Below are 17,717 nucleotides of genomic sequence, written 5' to 3'. Positions count from 1 at the left end.
TAGGTAATCTGATTTTAAACCTTAATATAAATATTTCTAGAGAATATTACCACAATATATAAATTTAAAATGTATTTTAATAAATAAAATATATAGGACAACACTAAGTTCCCATTCACATTCAGAAGAATTTCTAAGAACTTTGAAATACTTTCTGTCCTCTGAGGATATTTTTAACCTCTGCAGTGTGTAACTCCATCCAACACAATGTTATTTTGAGAAACAAAGTCTCTAAAGAAGATGCTAGCCTTGAGATATACAAAAATGATTCTCACGGCTTAGTGATCAAATGCTTTCTTAAGGTTTAAGTCAAAATGTTACTTGCAAATATTAGACAGATGTACTGGATTATACTTTCCTATCAAGAATTAAAGGGGCAAGATTTCTGATTATAAAGGTGTATTAAAAGTAGCTCACAAATTTCTCTGCCCTAATTACTAATTAAATGGCAAAACTACTTTAAAATCAGCAAAAATAAAAAATAAAAAAAAAAATTCACCAACAGCAACCAAACAAGAAAAGTAGAATAACTAAATATAATCAATCTTAAAAACTGGCAACCAAAGAAAGAATCAGAGATGATGTGGTTGAGTCAACAAAATGCTAAGAAGTGTCAATAATATTCCCAAATCTGTAGAGAAGCAAACTGAATGAGTTTCATTATCTTTTTCATCGTCAGCCTAAAGTATAGAAAAAAAGGAAACTAAGAAGAAATAGATAAAATAGGAAAAGTGAACAAGAGGGTTATTTCTGTCTGACAGATGTTAAGATCCTAGGTTGACACAACAAATTTAGGAAGTGGCTCAAAACGTGTCCTCCTGAGTGAATGGTAAACCGTGACCCTATTACCAATTAGGTGGATTGAACTATAAGGCAAACATAAAATCTCAGAAAAAACAGCTTAAACCCAAAATAAAAGCTACGTATTGCCTCAGCTAAGAGTCCCCACTTCTACCTATCTTCTCAACCTTGAGAAATAATTTTCTCAGAGTTCCCAACAGAAAAAGCAAAGAACCCACAAAGGGGAAATATAAGAGGTCAATTAAGTCTGCGAACTTGTTGCAACAATGTTGCTAACCTGTGATTTAAAACCCCAGTTTCCTCATGTTTTTCCTTATTCCCCTATCAATCTTTTGAAATGAAGTTTTAGCCATTTAAAGGCAGGAGTGTCGAGGAAGTGGGTGAAGGACTCCATCTATAATTATAGCTAACTCTCTATCAAACATGCATGATCAATTTTACAATTCTGCGATGACTTTCCCTTCACAGTCAGCATGCCTCTCACTTCCTATCCCCACTCTCATCTCTACTTTCACCCCTTACCATTTTTTTTTGACTTCTAGTTTATTTTAATATTGACCTAAACCAATGTAATTGAGAGGGTATACGAGGTCTGACAATTAAGTTTGCGAACTTGTAGCAACAATGCTGCTAACCTTTTTGACATCAGAGGGATTATTCATTATGCATTTATACCAACTGGACAAAGTTAACCAAGTTTACTATTTGGAAGTGCTGAAAAGGCTGTATGAAAAAGTTAGATGAAAACGACCTGAACTTTTCGCCAACAATTCATGGCTGTTGCATCACGACAATGCACCAGCTCACATGGCACTGTCTGTGAGGGAGTTTTTAGCCAGCAAACAAAAAACAGTATTGGAACACCCTCCCTACTCACCTGATCTGGCCCCCAACGATTTCTTTATTTACCCAAAGATAAAGGAAATATTGAAAGGAAGACATTTTGATGACGTTCAGGACATCAAGGGTAATACAACGACAGCTCTGATGGCCATGCCAGAAAAAGAGTTCCAAAATTTCTTCGAAGGGTGGACTAGGCACTGGCGTCAGAGCATAGCTTCCCAAGGGGAGTACTTCAAAAGATATGGCAGTGATATTCAGCAATGAGGTATGTAGCACTTTTTCCAGGATGCGTTCGCGAACTTATTTGTCTGACCTTGAATACAAAATTTTGGAGAGAAGAAAGCGTGACCAAGAATATTATACTAAGGAAAGATGACATTCACATACGAAGATGAAAGGCAGGTGGACTCAATTGTGAAAGAACTTTGAGAATACTACACTGAAAGAACTTTGAGAATACTACACTCTTAAGCCCTTCTTGAGATTGGGAGGGAAGCTTCACAAAAATGAAATTCATCCAATTAAGGGAGAAAGTGAAATAAAATAAGAAAAAGAGAAGGTGTAGTAAACGAAAGCTTAGTGATCACTGCCTTAATATACATATAGAAAAAGCATTAAACAACTATGGATACTTTATGGAACACAATATAAATGCTATAAACCTAGACAATACAGAAGTAGTAAAATAACTAACAAAAAATCAGAAGTAGGTGGTAGAGATTTGGAGGAAAGTATGAGTATCTTTCTAAGCAGGAAACCAACTGTTTCTTCTAAAAATAAATATGTAGCTTTTAAAAAGAAAAAATAATGAGAAAACCTCTTTATTTTTCATAATTCCCCCCCATTTTTAAACCTTAAGGGGAATCTGTTAGCAAATATTATCTCTAATGCTGAAAATAAACATTTGTTTGGGATTCAGCAACTCCTTTAGTTTTAGTTCAGTTTCTATTTTGTCCAGTTAGAATCAAGTAAAATAAAATGTATCTATTTCTATTTACAATAGCATCTGTAATATAACCTCATTTTTACAAAAGTCTTTCCATCTGTCCATTCATCCATCTGCCACCCACTCACTTGTCTATTTATATAAATGCCTAAGAATGACATCTATCTAATATTAATTATGGTAATTTCTAGGTAATTAATCTTTCTATTTTTTATTTTTATATTGTTCAACATTGACTTCTTCCTCAAAAGGATACATTTTTTATAAAAACATAGAATTCTATTTCTTTAAAAACAAGCTGAAGCTAATATGCCAAGAGATTAACCATGTTTAATTCTGGGTGGTAAGAGTTAATGATTATTCCCTTCTTTGCACTTTTCTGAATTTGTTTCATTTTAAAACAATGACAAGATTAAAGGTGCTGTATTCATCATGCTGCCTGAAACTGAGTTTAATTTTCAGCATGCAAAGTGATACTACAAAGGTCACAACTAGATTTCTTTATTCTTAAGTATTTTTAGACAGCTAACCCATGGACAACTGGCAAAATCTCAACTAGGTCATTGTCCTTGGATCAATTATTAGACCTTTCAGTTCTTTGTGACAAATGATCAGGCCCTATTCTTCTGGAATAGAAGTTCAATGGTGTATGGCAGACTAGGCGAGGGGCATTGGAAAGCTATATTTCTTCCTTTTAAAACTATTATTTTAGAAAAAAATAAAAGGAAAAGGAAGAAAAGATTAATGAACTCAGAAAAATCTTGAAAATTCTAGAATCTAAGGAATGGGTACATGGGGGTTCATGATACCATTCTCTGTTTTTGTATGCTTGAAAATCTTTTTATAATACATTTTCTCAAATCTCCCTTATGTATTACACAAAGTAAGGATTCTTTGCATTCCATAAGCTCATCTTTAGAACAAAACACCTCTTCCTTGGAGCATTAAGCCAATCGGTCATTAACATCTTTTGGTGAATTATTTTAATCAAATAATTAGATCTTTTTCCTTCTATCACGTAAGATCACTTATAGAAAGGGTCTATTTGATGAGGGGAAAGGAGGCAAGAGTAATTGGAGAGGATGGAACATTTCATTCAACGGCAGCCAGACAGTAATAGGGTCAGAGAAGGGGTAATACCTATACAAGGACACCAAATATGTATTTTGCTTTCTTTGAAAATTTATCTTTTTTTTTTTTAGTACTTGAAATTATTTCATGCATTGTCTTGGCTTTCCTCACAGCAAACAGTAAATACCCTCTTAGACACTGTTTAACAAATGGCAAAAAACATAAATAATTCATCTTCTATTTCATGCCTAGTTGTAGTCTTCTGGAAAACATTTGTTCTATTTCTACCCATCCTGGTAATAATAACTAACAGTTACTGAGTACATGATGTGATAGCACTCGACATCCTGTTCCCCCGAAAATAAGACCTAGCCGGACCATCAGCTCTAATGCGTCTTTTGGAGCAAAAATTAAGGTAAGACCCGGTATTATATTATATTGCATTATATTAAAGATCCAGTCCTATTTTATTATAATAAAATTAATATTATAATAAAATAGGACTGGGTCTTACATTAATTTTTGCTCCAAAAGACACCTTAGAGCTGATGATTGTCCGCCTAGGTCTTATTTTCGGGGAAACACGGTAATATGCGATACACTGAACTACGTGCTTTAAATGCAGGAATTCCATTAATATAGACACATGTGTGAGATGAGGCCAGAGAAGTTAAGAAACTTCCCCAAAGTCAGACAGCTTGTATGTAGCAGAAATGGCATTCTAACCCAGGCAATCTGAATCCAGAGCCTGTACTCTTAACGACTAAATTGATGTTTACCAAATGTATTTCTAATATTTTCTGTAAAGTTACTCAAAATTTTGCATGAGAGGAAACAAAAATTTGACTCCACAGATTTGCAAAAATATGAGGTCTGACAATTAAGTTCACGAACTTGTTGTAACTTGTTTTGTGTGTGTGTATATATATATATAATTTAGTTGATACTCAGTATTATTCAGCTTCAGGTGTACACTGCACAATATTTATTTCTTTAAGCAAAGGTAGGTTAGATACTTTGTTTTGTTTTGTTGTTGATACTGGCAGCCTAAAGCATTCCTAACTAATGTAAGATTCACCACTTAAGACTGATGCCTCTGAAGCATAACTGAGCCTCAATTGCTGCAAAGACTAAATGAGATAATATTTGAGAAACATTAGTTTTTACAGAGTGGATCGCCTAGTAAAAGATAGTTTAATCTGAGCCATAAACGTGCATCATGTCTAGATTCACTTTAGTGGAAGAAGCTAAATGTTAACCACTGTCCACTACAGAATCCTAGCTCTATGCTTTGCCTAAGGGGTGTGAGCAGACTGTGTGCCATGGACTGAAATGTGTTCCCCGCCAAACAAGTATGCTGAGGCCCCAGTCCTCAATGTGACGGTATTATACTGAAGATGAGGCCTCTGGGAGTTCATTAGATTCATATGAGATCATGAGTTTGGGGCCCTATGATGGGATTAGTGTCCTTATAAAGAAGGGACATCAGAGAGCCACTCTCTCTCTCTCTCTCCTTCCCTACCTATTTCTCTTCCTCCCTCCCCCCTCCCTCCTCCCCTCCTTCCTTCCTCACCATGTAAGGACAAAATGAGAAGCTGGGCATCTGCGAGCCAGAAGAGAACTCTCACCAGGAACTGAATTGGCCAGCATCTCAAGCTTGAACTTCCCAACCTCCAAAACTGTGAGAAATAAATTTCTGTTAAACCACCCAGTCTATGGTATTTTGTTGTGGCAGCCTGAGCTGACTAAGATACTATGTGAACAGCATCTCCCACAAAGAGGCCAAGAGAATGGAAAGGAAAGATTGCTTAAGAAAGTCTGGCATCTTCCATACGTACTTAACAAAAGGTGAAATCTCTTCCTAGGCTATCTACGTTCCATTCATCGCTCAGCCTAAAGCAGTAACTGCCTCAAAGCCTCCAAATCTTCTTTGAATCAGCAGTGGAAAAAAAAAAAAAATTCCACATTGATTTATCTTCCTTTCCTCCTCTGGTGGAGGAAAGGAGATGTGGAGCCTCACGTTTCAGCCATTTTTCCTCAGAGCTTACTATGCAGCATGATAGTTAATCACGTTGAGTTTGGAGTTATTCAACATCCTGTCACATCTAGGTTCTGTCAATTATTAACTTTGTGGCCTTGATTAAATCCATTTTATCACTTGCAAAGTAAGTATAATAATAGTACCTATATCTACTAAATGAGATCATGTATGAAAAGCACTTAGCCAGTTCCTCATATGCTTCCTATGACAGAAAGTACTTGATTAATGTCACAGCCAAAAAAAAAAAAGGATCAATGATGAGCAGTCAAGGCAAATTTTACCAAAATATGAAATTTTTAGTCACCTCACCTCAACCATTACTGTTTAGCCTAGCATATTTTAAAAACGGCAAAGAATGAAAAATAAAAACAAGGAAAATATGCAGTTTATTCCAGATACCTTCCATTTAAATAAACTATTCCACGTGGGATCTAATTATTACCTACATGAGAGTTTTCAAGTTAAAAACAAATAATGTTTCAGATACCTCAACAAGACATAATTGCCTAATGAGTTTATTATCCTATAAACACTACAATAATTATGACCTATGGTACAAACATAAAACAATACAATCTACTTTCTTCCCACCATACACACTTCATCTGATAAAACTACACACTACTAGAAGATATGACTCAGAGCTCATAGCTTCGATGCCAAGATTTCAAACAAGCTTTAACTTGCACCTGCAAGTGGTTGGTGAATGCTCACTCCTCTTCAGGTAAAAACGAAATCAAGTGCAGAGATTGGGGGCCCCCAAGCACCAACACCAAGTTTAAAGAAAAAAAAGGGGGAAAGGGAAGGGATAGATAACCTAGAAGGTAAAAGAAAACCTGACAGTGAATATAACAAATTTTAACCAAACAACTTGGACATGGATGAGAATAAAAACAACAGACCACATTATCAACAAAGCCTCAGGTCCGAAGTGACAGCAAATTGGTATAGATGATCAAATAAGGCTACAATATGGGAACAGTTCTAAATCTGATCTGGTGAAGACAATTCAAAGGCTCCAAAACCGGAAACCCAAACAGAGAACACGAGTTGAGCGAGACTGCATGTTCTTGTTCTCCTATACACAGGTTGCAAGGGTAAGTGATGAGTCAATCCCACGGAGGGAAATGAAAGCACAGGAAAACGAATGTGACCTGAGCCAAATCACGAAAAAGCGTATGTGAATGTCTTGTTTTCCTCTTAGGAGTTCTATCTACAATGAAACTTCAGGACTCCTGAAGTTCTTGCACTGGAACGCTGTAGTTTCTACATTACCGGTCTGTCACTATGAAAGATTTAATTTATCTCCATAACAATGAAAATGTCTCACTGTGAAAATACCACAGTTGACACACCCTAAATGTCACAAAGGGAATTAGAGAAAAACAAGTCCAAAGGACAAAAACTGGATACTGTAAACGGAGACTGAAAGTCATTCTGGATTATTTGAAACCTTTATATGAACTTAGTTTAAATTAATTTATACAAAGAAAATAATCTAAAAATCTGAGACATTTAGGGTAAATCATTAATCCTTTTTTCTCCAGAGTTTAGATTATCTTTTAAAAATATTATTTAATGCCTTACGTTTATGTGATTACTTCTGAAGAGTTTGGCTATTATGGCTATATTCCTTCAAATGCTAAGTATTACAGCATGTATTTGAACTTCATCTTCATAATTACAATGTTGCTTACTAAATATCTTTAATAGCTGTTCCCTGCCTAACTGCAAAAACATCATGTCTTCGGATTCTCAGAGAATCAGATAAAAACTTACATTTTTAAAATAACAGCATTTTAAATAAGATATGCTATATCTATATGCTGAAAGTTCCTCACAAATTGCACAATTTAAGTATTGTGCAATAGAAGACATTCAAAACCTCATTTCACATCTTTATTTGAGTTAGCTTTTGAAAACCAGTCAATTTTTCTTAATTTATGAAGATAAAAATGCCAGTTCAGTCAATACATATTTCATGCATTATAGCTTCATCACTGCGTAATGAAATTCTATACTGATGAGGCATACCAACTCTTGAAAAATCTACATTCTGATACCATATTCAGATTTTTCTTAAGATAACTTAAATCAGAAAAGGGTGAAGACAATATCAAAATGACCCAAAGCTTCGGTCTACACATGGTTGTTTGGATACATTGTTTTTCGATGTTCAAGCAAACAGCAAAACCCATCAAGAAGGAGAAGTGACTTGATCAAAACAGCTGTTTCCTTTGAATGCTTGACTCCAGTAACATTCTATTGGCCCCACTGTGGACATGTATCTGTATTTTAAGGGTTTGTGTAAGCGTTAGAGAGAGTTCTTTGAGATGTCAGTTTTGTCAAAAATGCAGATAAAGTAATTTTGATGCCAAAATGGTATCAAAGTAGTTTTCCCCACAAAAATTTTGGATTTGGTCCTTACTTTATCAAAAACAGAGACCTCTGTGAAAGGAGAAGCACTAAAATTGGTTAGCCCAACAAAATGCTAAAATAAAAGGAAAGTTATGATATTTTACTTGAGCTGATTTTTTTTATAGGAACCGTATGTATGACTTTCACTTTCTAGAAAGTGGTTTTCTCTTGAACACACATCAGAACCATTCATCATAATATAATTGCAAGTTGTCAGTCAGGGCCGCACCCTTCGCTTTGTGGCAAACCGCCAACACATCTGTCAGAAGCACTCATAAGCTTCCGTGTGTTATTGTAATCCTCTACAAAGAGAACAAGCCCATTCACCAATTTCACATTTTCCAAACGAAACAATGACTTGCTTAAAACCCAATCCAAACGAAATTGTTGTGTTACCCTATAGACCATGAGATACTTTCTTACCCAAACGATTGATCGCACCAGTAGTTAAAGGGAATCGTGTATCTCGTATATAGTTGATTTCGTTATGTACTGGATAAGAATTTTTAAAAACAAGAAGGCATATGTATGTTGTATAGTTATGCATGCATTTATTCATAATTGCTTATAAGAAAGAATGCAGTAGCATACTATTTCAATAAATTCCTTTCCCTTAAATATCCTTCTCCTGTCATACAAATACTACATATTGACGAAACCAAACCATTTTTATTAGGTTGGTGCAAAAGTAATTGTGGTTTTTGCAATTATTTTTAACCTTTTAAACCACAATTACTTTTGCACCAACCAAGTAAGAACGAAATGTGCTCCGATTTTATACCAGGTCAGTTCAATTATCATTGATTTAAATCATTCCTACAATCTGAAAGAATCAACTCACAGCAAAGTAGGATAAAGCAGGAAAAGAGGATAAAATTCCTTGTAGCTACATCAAGTAAGAGTTTAATAAAGAGAAACTCTTTTATTCAGCTGACCTTCCAAAGACGTTTCCAAGTGTCAAACGTAAAGTTTAAAAACTTTAACACCAACAGAATAAACCTCTTGTAAAAAAAAAAAAAAACAGACCCAAGATGCCAAATGTTCACAAGTCATAACTTTTCAAAGTGCTTTTGGTTGTGTATATGTGTTCCATTGCGAACTTGCCTGCATGCTCAATGTAACAGAGCATAACTACTATGTCAAAGACGCTTTTTAAAGTTTATTTACCTACAGATTTGAATAAAAACACATGACTTACTAGTATCAAAGTTATCAGTATTCTTTTCCTACAAGATAAAACAATCTTCTCACATATACATAGATATTTATATTTTTATACATTAACTATATTTATATCAATATCAATATACGTGATTTTTTTCCTACTGTGTTTCTCAGAAACAAAATTAAAGCTTTCAGAAATGACACAATTAATGGAAAAAGAAACTCCAAACCCAGTAACATTTTATTGGCTCTCAATTATCGATAAAATACATATTTAATAGATAAAATACAAATATGTATTTTATAGTTACCATAATTGGCAACTATACCAAACAGACAGATTCCATACTAACATCTGTTAATATCATACTTAAGTCAGACAAGTGAATTTCAATTTTATCTCACTTCACCTTCATTTAATGTGTTACTTAATGTCAAGTAGGTGATAATAATATCCCAATATTACAAAAGATTCAGAAGGTAAATTTCCCAAGGTCATACAACAACAAAAATTCTGATGTCTAGATTTTTAAAAAATCATATGTCATGTGTATTTTTACTGAATTATATGCACATACAAATGTAAACACTAATATACATCTGTTATGACATATATCATGTGTATATAATCCTTTATACTAAAAAGACACTACAGATTTGGGAAATCCAGGGTATACAATAAGGCACAGTAGTTGCAAGAAACAATTAATTTATGATGACTTACCTCTTCAATTTAAACTAATAATTTTAGCAGCAATGCTTTCATATATTCATTTCACAATAAAATATACTCATGAAACCTAAATAAATGTCTCACATCTATCCCTTCCAGTGAAGTAAAGAGATACAATGAAGTAACTCTTTTACTGAGTTTGACAAAAGGATTAAAAATATCTGCATTTGATAAAATGGTCATAAAACCGTGCCTTCAGTCTATTGGAAAGAATATCTACAGGTATTCATTTGATTTACTTCACATCAATCAATAAATTGATACATTTTCTAGAATCAAGATAAAGTTTATTTTAAAAATATGTGTATAAGTTAAACTAGAGAAACATTACATATGAAATAATTGTGGAGGGGCAATTAATACAAGATTTTCTCAAACAGGGAAATTAATCCTGTCAAATAGATCGGCTATAACTTGATCCTTGATACCCTTATTTTAAATTGACTGCTCTCTTAGATGCTCGTTTTTCAAGACAAAAACCTTTTGATATTCCAATTTTAATGCAGTATGTTTTCTTTGTCAAAACTCATCACCAATATATTCATTACTTAGAGACTGTTTTCAATTAATTGCTTCAATGTAATAGTATTTTAAGAAAGAAGAAACTTTGTGGGAAGTCAAAGCAACAAATGCAACTCACCAAAAACTAACATCTTTAGGCATCATAAAATTTATCCAATGCTAAATAAAACATTTGAATCTGTAATATTAATCTGTAATTAAATAGTATAAATTGTTTTTAAATAATTATAACAGTTATTTGCTTTATGATAAAATCCAATTCTTAAAAATAATGTATATAATTAATCTCTGAACCCCTCATATATTTTTAAGATGTGGAAATGATACCTGCTAAAGACACAAAGTAAGACCATAACAATTATAAAAACACATTTCTGTAATAAGACTTTTCATTCTGAGCAGTTTTTCAATTATTTGTAATTTTAAAAATATATAAATAATTCACCATTGTTACTTTCTTTCTTAGGCATTAGCAAAAAAAAAAAGTGTAAGTTTGGAGGTTAAGAAAAATCGGACTAAATAACAATTGTCAAACCATGTGTACATCAAAAAAGTATACATTCTGATGATTATTCATTACTACTTATCAGCTATGAAAATTAGGGTATTTTTAAACCACCTTTGTAAAATTAATGCTTTCACTGCTTGAAGTCTGATTATACACAAACACACACATTTTTGCCTAAGATCTTGGCAAAACAATACAACTCTTGAAACCTCCCAAATTAAAAATGGTGGAATCAAAATGTATTAGTACACACACACACACACACACACACACACACACACACACAAGGAAGCCTATGATAGATATAGGAATCATTATATATAATTTTGCTAACAGTCAGCGCCAAATATAAAAATGAAAACTTGTACTTCAGTATCCCTCAGTTCTCATCAATTGAATGGCAACATCCAAACCAAATTTCAGGTAGCAGGTGACTCAAATGGAATGCATGTAAGAAACAGGCAATTTTTATTATCTATAAACAATTAATAAACAAGAAAATGTGGCAACTTAGTTTTTAAAAATAGATTTGATAAAAAATATTAAAATAACTGAAATCTATGTAATTCTACTAACAATTGTCACCCCAATAAATTAAAAATAAATTAAAAAAAAAAGAAGATAAAAAAAATATTAAAATAGAAGTATAATATTAAAAACATTGTATGAAACTCTTGATTGATTTTACAAGAAGTATGATTTTGTGTTGCACAGTGGAAGTGCCCAAAATAATTTACTTAAAAGGTGAAACAATTATTTCAAATAGGGTATCTCTAGACAGTTGATCAGAAGATGATTTTTAAACCATAATTTACAAAAGGGATCATAAACACACACATACCTAAATACACAACACTAACATAAGAAGACCCTTTCTAAAAATACTAAGAAATAATTTTGTGGCTTTAACGTCATTTTAATTAAAGCTGCTAAAACTTATTTAAAATACTCTTTTCATTTTGACATTATGCTATTAAGCACTGCATAGCACAAGAAATCCCCTCAAGTAAATAACATAAGCAAACATATCTATAATAAGAGTGATTATATTTGGCATATTATCTGGCATTATTTTGTATGACAAAAATGTAACTTCATTCAATGGTAATAATGTTGTATAATTTCATTTACGTTTTTAAAAAGTTCTCTAGATCCATGTCATTCTCCTTTAAACAGCTATGGTTTAAAATAACTAGAATATCTCTGACATTTTGAAAGAAAAGACCTTCTGAAAAACATAAAAGATTACCAAATTCAGATTATAATTATGCACAGTTTCTAGTACTCATATTTAAAGAATGTGTTTACACTTAATAACAGGATGGAATACTTTTTCCTTCTTAAGCTGACATTTAACCAAAAAGAAGGCTTATTTTTAACCCTAAAATGTGAACCCCAGTTACCTGAGACTACAGGTACCCTCTCTCTCAAGTCTACCAAATTGCCTCTGGTACCTATTGTAGTAGAGAACTGGGTGTTCATGCTAATCAGATAATCTAATTAACAGAATTACTATATAGTACATGGGTTACTAATTTTCATAGAATTTAGGTTATTTGCTACTGAACATAATTTAGTTCTTATTGCTTCAGAAATTATTTTGTAATTTGCAAATGTCATTATCAAATCAATAGGCAAAAATACCTACTGTTGTTCTGACAGAATAAATAAAACTACTTTGCACTACAGTATCTAGATACAGAAATATTTTCAAACTGTTACTCTTCAAAGAAGATATTTTAGTTGTCCCACACTATTCTATACTCTCCTCTCATTCACACAGCTATTAAAGAACTTATTGTTTTGTATTAATATAACTCAATATTCACTCACCCAACAGATCTTGACTGATCACCTCCTACGTCCCAGGCAATGTGCTAGGTTCTAGAGAGCACGTGAAGTCAACAAATAAGGTGACTGCCCCAGCTGAGCATCCATTTGGTGGTAAATACAGGCACATAATAAGGCACATACAAAGGTGTGTTCAAAGCGCTGTGGCCGGGGAAGTATAGTCGCCATAGAAGCCCACGTGTGCCAATCTGCCCCCACATCCATATCAAACCTACCCCCACTACTTCCTTTTTTTTTTTTTTTTATTTATTTTTAATTTATTGGGGTGACAATTGTTAGTAGAATTACATAGATTTCAGTTGTGCAATTCTGTATCACATCATCCATAAATCACACTGTGTGTTCACCACCCAGAGTCAGCTCCCCTTCCATCACCATACATTTGATCCCCCTCACCCTCATCCCCCACCCCCCAACCCCCTTACGCTCTGGTAACCACCAAATTACGTTCCCCAGATTAATTTTCAAATCCCGTGCCCACTACTTCCTTTTAAGTCTATTCTAGTCACGCTGTATTTTATTCCAACTCTTGTCCCATGTGCCTATCACTGTGTTCATTTAACTTGTTGAATATTTGAAATTATTTTTCAGGAATGACGTAACCGGTGTCCTAAGCTCTAAACACCTTCTTACCGCTTTGCATGAATGATCATTAGCACATATGCAGGGTATATAAAAAAAGCACTGAGCATAGACTTCAATTCTAAATTATATTATCAAGTACATTTTTTTTATATGGAAAAGACAATGGCATGGGTATTTTTTTGGAAGGGTAGGTGGCGGTGAAGTGAAGCTAACTGGACCGTAAATAAACCAAACATTCCAGGTTTTTTCCCATCGAATATGAGAAACAAAATAAATGACATTAAAATCTCAATTAACTAGACCACACCAAACATAATGCTAATTAACTAGACTTGTTACAGTAAACTGACAGAAAAGAATAATTGTAAAAAAAATAATCATCATCATTCAAGAAGAAATTTAAAAATAAAAAAAAATGCAAGGTGTTCTTCAACTTGCCAGCACCTGGCACTATTCCTGGGATACAACAGGAGCTCGATAAAGGTAGTAGGTGAATGAATGAATGATACCTCTGAGATCCTGGATCAATAAACACTCGTTCAATTATATTACTTACACTGATCTGCTATGGCAGGAAAATTACCTACAATTTTTGTAAACATTTTCAACAGGTATGGAAACGAGTTTTCTGAGGAACCCTCAATAAACAATATTCATTTGCCTTCTTTAATTTCCCCAAGTAACACAAATTTTGATGTAGAACAATAGCATTATCCACTATTTTCTGCGATATGCCTTATAAAATGGCAAGATGTATTATTCCAAGATAAAAGTACAGACAAATGTAAATTGAGCTTTTTAAAATATAGCTTAAATCAAAGGTTGTTGTGTGTTTTTTGAGTAAAGTGAACTTCCAGCCATTGTCTTCTTAAGTGCTTCTGAAAGAGGATTTCCTTCTGTAACAAAAGAGTCTGCCCTTTACAGACTCCCAGGGTCCACTGTAATTTTCAGAATAAGGGGCTAGATAAAAGCGTCTGGGATCTGTGCAGCTTAGCCTTGTGAGTAGAGAATGACAACAACAAAACTCTAATGACATTTTATGAACTGTCAGTGACTTCCCACCAGGCACACCTGACAGCAAGAACTTGTTAGTATATACCAACGATGGAAGTACTCCAGGACAACCTTAGGAACAAAACGGCAGGTCAAACTGCCTTAACTAAGATATTCTTATCTCTAATATGATGATCAAATGTTCCATGAGGCATGATGGGCCGTGTGAATTTTTACATACAGTGCTGTCTTATAAAAAAGAAATGCTAGCAGGCACATTCTAAGAAATTACAAAATGCTTTTATCATACTCATTCTGTTTCCTGTGCCTTGTTCCTATTTCTCCATTTTCAATTATTGCAACGTCATGCTCATGTTTGATACAAAGAATACAATTGAAAAATATTAACATCTATTAAATAGCAGCAGAAAATTGGTGTCTATTCTGTTACTTTTTGTATTTTCACCTATTTCATAATTTACATTTTTAATTAAATTTTAATCAACCCCCCAAAAAAAGTGGTGGGATAAATAAGAATAGTAAATACTGATGATTTTTAAAGATAGATGATAGGTGCATAAGTGCTCATTATATTCTCCATGTGCAATTTTGGAAGTTTTTTATAATCAAAATTTTTTTACAAATGATTGTTATGAAAAATACAAGAAAAGAAAAATCAGAAATCTGAGTTTTTCGAGCAACATAAAAGTAGAAATATACTTTCTTGTGCTATTATTGATATGGTCGAGTAGATGAATCTGTGAAATGTAAAATTCTGATGAAATAAATCACTAAAGATAATATTAACTTAGTTGATTAGGTATTTGGGGCAAAGGAACATGCTATATAGTATGCTATACCATCTTTTCCAATCTCTCCTATTTTAATCTTTGTCACACACACACACACACACATACATGCTCCTCCTAAAGTACCTATTCCAGTCCTAAAAGAACCACTTCACACCTTGAAGACAAACTAACAATGGTCAAATAAAGTATCGGCCAATGAGTTTACCCAGTCCTAATCAGATGAGTTTGTAATGCAAGTTGTCATGAACTGAAGGCTCTATGACCCCTCCCAACTACTCCACCTGGACACCATTTAATCACGTTGAATGGCAACATGAAGAATAGAAAGTACACTGAAGTAGGTAGCAAGCGACCTAAATTTGTACTTCAGCTTCCCATTTACTAGCTACTCAACACATTAATCATTCATCGCCTCACTTCTAGAATAGGGTAACAATAATACTTGCTCTCCTTTCTCATTCAAAATTTTTATAAGATTCAAAAATGTATGTGAAAGCCCTTCACAAACTGTACAGTACTATGTACAACTAGAGTATTATTAACCTAACAATTTAAGACCCAGAGAATTCCTGGTGCATCCATTTATATTCAATAAAGCCATTACACATTTGACCTCACACATAGAAGCTTTGTAGGGTCTTGGGTACTCTCAGAGGTTTCCTGAAGTTCCCACTCATTCTAAAATAGTGAGCAGGAAAGAAGAAAGATGTGTTGCCAATGAAATTTAAAATGTCTTGAAGTTCACGTACATTGAATCTGCATACAAAAGAGAAGCAGAGAAACTGAGCCAAGCTTCCTAGCACAGCATCTCCCACCTTCATACATACCCTTTACGTCTCATGCCGCCTTTCATACTTCGAGGTTACACTGGTTGTTCATTAATCTGATCTCACCTGAAAATGTTCAGGAGATGGGATGGGGAAAAGGCAGAAGTACAGCAAAGTTTTCCTAGGGTCCAATATTCCTAGGGAATGGCCCTGCTTCAGAAAATTGTCTTCCCAATTTATCCAATTTCTTCAAACCCTTGCTCAACTCAATCTTATGTGAAGGCCTAATCTATCAACAATTTTAAGTTATAAAGTTATCCTACTATGAATCAGCTACCAAAATACTTCATTTAATTTCTATCTACAAGGCCTGGTGCACCTGCTCTTTTGAGTTGTTTTTTGTTTGTTTGTTTTGTTTTTGTCTTTGTTTTTAAGGAGGGTGCAGCTCACAGTGGCCCATGCGGGGATTGAACCGGAAACCTTGGTGTTATTAGCACCACGTTCTAACCAACTTAGCTAACTGGCCCCCCCTTGATTTGTTTTTATCCCCGTTTTTACTGTTGCTAACCACTTAACAAGATGGTTTTTTGGCTTTTTTGAGCATTAGAAATACTAAGTTTAAAGAGAAAGTAGTTGTAGACATGTATTAATATATGAAAGTGGAGAGAGCAGATATGATCTAAAAGCTAGAAATTTCTTCAAATCTCTCTGAGCAAAGCTATATTCCTATACACCTTATAGTAAGATATTTTAGGGCTCTTCATTCATTTATTCATAGCCTAAGAAATACTTATAAACATATGCTATATCTAAGCCTATGAGGGTTTTTCAGTGGGTATACCAGGCAGTGAAGTTTCATAATAGAGTTCACTTGTCAAAAAGTATACCTTGATTCTTCAGTGCTACACGATGTCTCTATGTAAAAGTTATTCTTTCGCAAAAGGAAGTATTTTATACAATACTTTCTTTTCTAGAACACATACAGATATCCATGACTCTGATTTGTCTCACAATTTATTTCAGTTCTATTAAACAAATCATATTTAACATGAATATATTCCACGTATAATTTTCTACAAATTAAAACGAAAGCTAATTTTTTACCTTCACTTTTTACAATTCCAACCTACAAGCTGATGTTTACTTAAAGGTCAGATAAAATATTACAACAAATTCTTAGCATTAAATATCTTTATATCAATGAATTTATTGAGAAAAAAATTAAGTAATGGCACCAAAACAAATTTCAAGAATTAAAACAAAAATTTTAGTCAATCAAGAAAAAAGTTTCCAGTAACTATTCATATAGTTAAAAACAATTACTAATCTCTACTAAAATCAGTTACATGAAGTAAGATTAATTAAGATTGTTCTCAATATTTTTAAACAAGATCACCTAACAGTGATTGTAATAAAAATAATGTTTCTTCATACAACTACCAGGTTGTGTGAATGGAAATTGAGGTGCAGTGCAACTAGATCTGTATATGTAAAGTAACAAGTTTGTCATACTTTGGAAGCTTCTAAAATCTTCTCTTGGAGCATGTCTACATCAGGATTTTCATCTCTTAAATAGCTAAGGTTTTCAGCAGGCAGTAAATAATGTGAGTTCAAAAAGAGCTGGGGTATCTCAGTTTTATCTTTTTAATCAAGAGTCAGATT

At 33.5% G+C, this 17,717-nt stretch overlaps 1 protein-coding gene across 9 annotated transcripts in view; it reads right to left on the bottom strand.

Annotated features, from left to right (window-relative positions):
- The window catches only part of SOX6 (SRY-box transcription factor 6), a 596,148-nt gene that overhangs the window by 281,798 nt on the left and 296,633 nt on the right, over positions 1-17,717 (bottom strand). The gene's annotated exons all lie outside the window — the stretch shown is intronic.

Source organism: Rhinolophus ferrumequinum, chromosome 11, assembly GCF_004115265.2.
Source record: "Rhinolophus ferrumequinum isolate MPI-CBG mRhiFer1 chromosome 11, mRhiFer1_v1.p, whole genome shotgun sequence".
Classification (NCBI taxonomy): domain Eukaryota; kingdom Metazoa; phylum Chordata; class Mammalia; order Chiroptera; family Rhinolophidae; genus Rhinolophus; species Rhinolophus ferrumequinum.
This window is presented reverse-complemented; position numbering and strand designations above follow the sequence as displayed.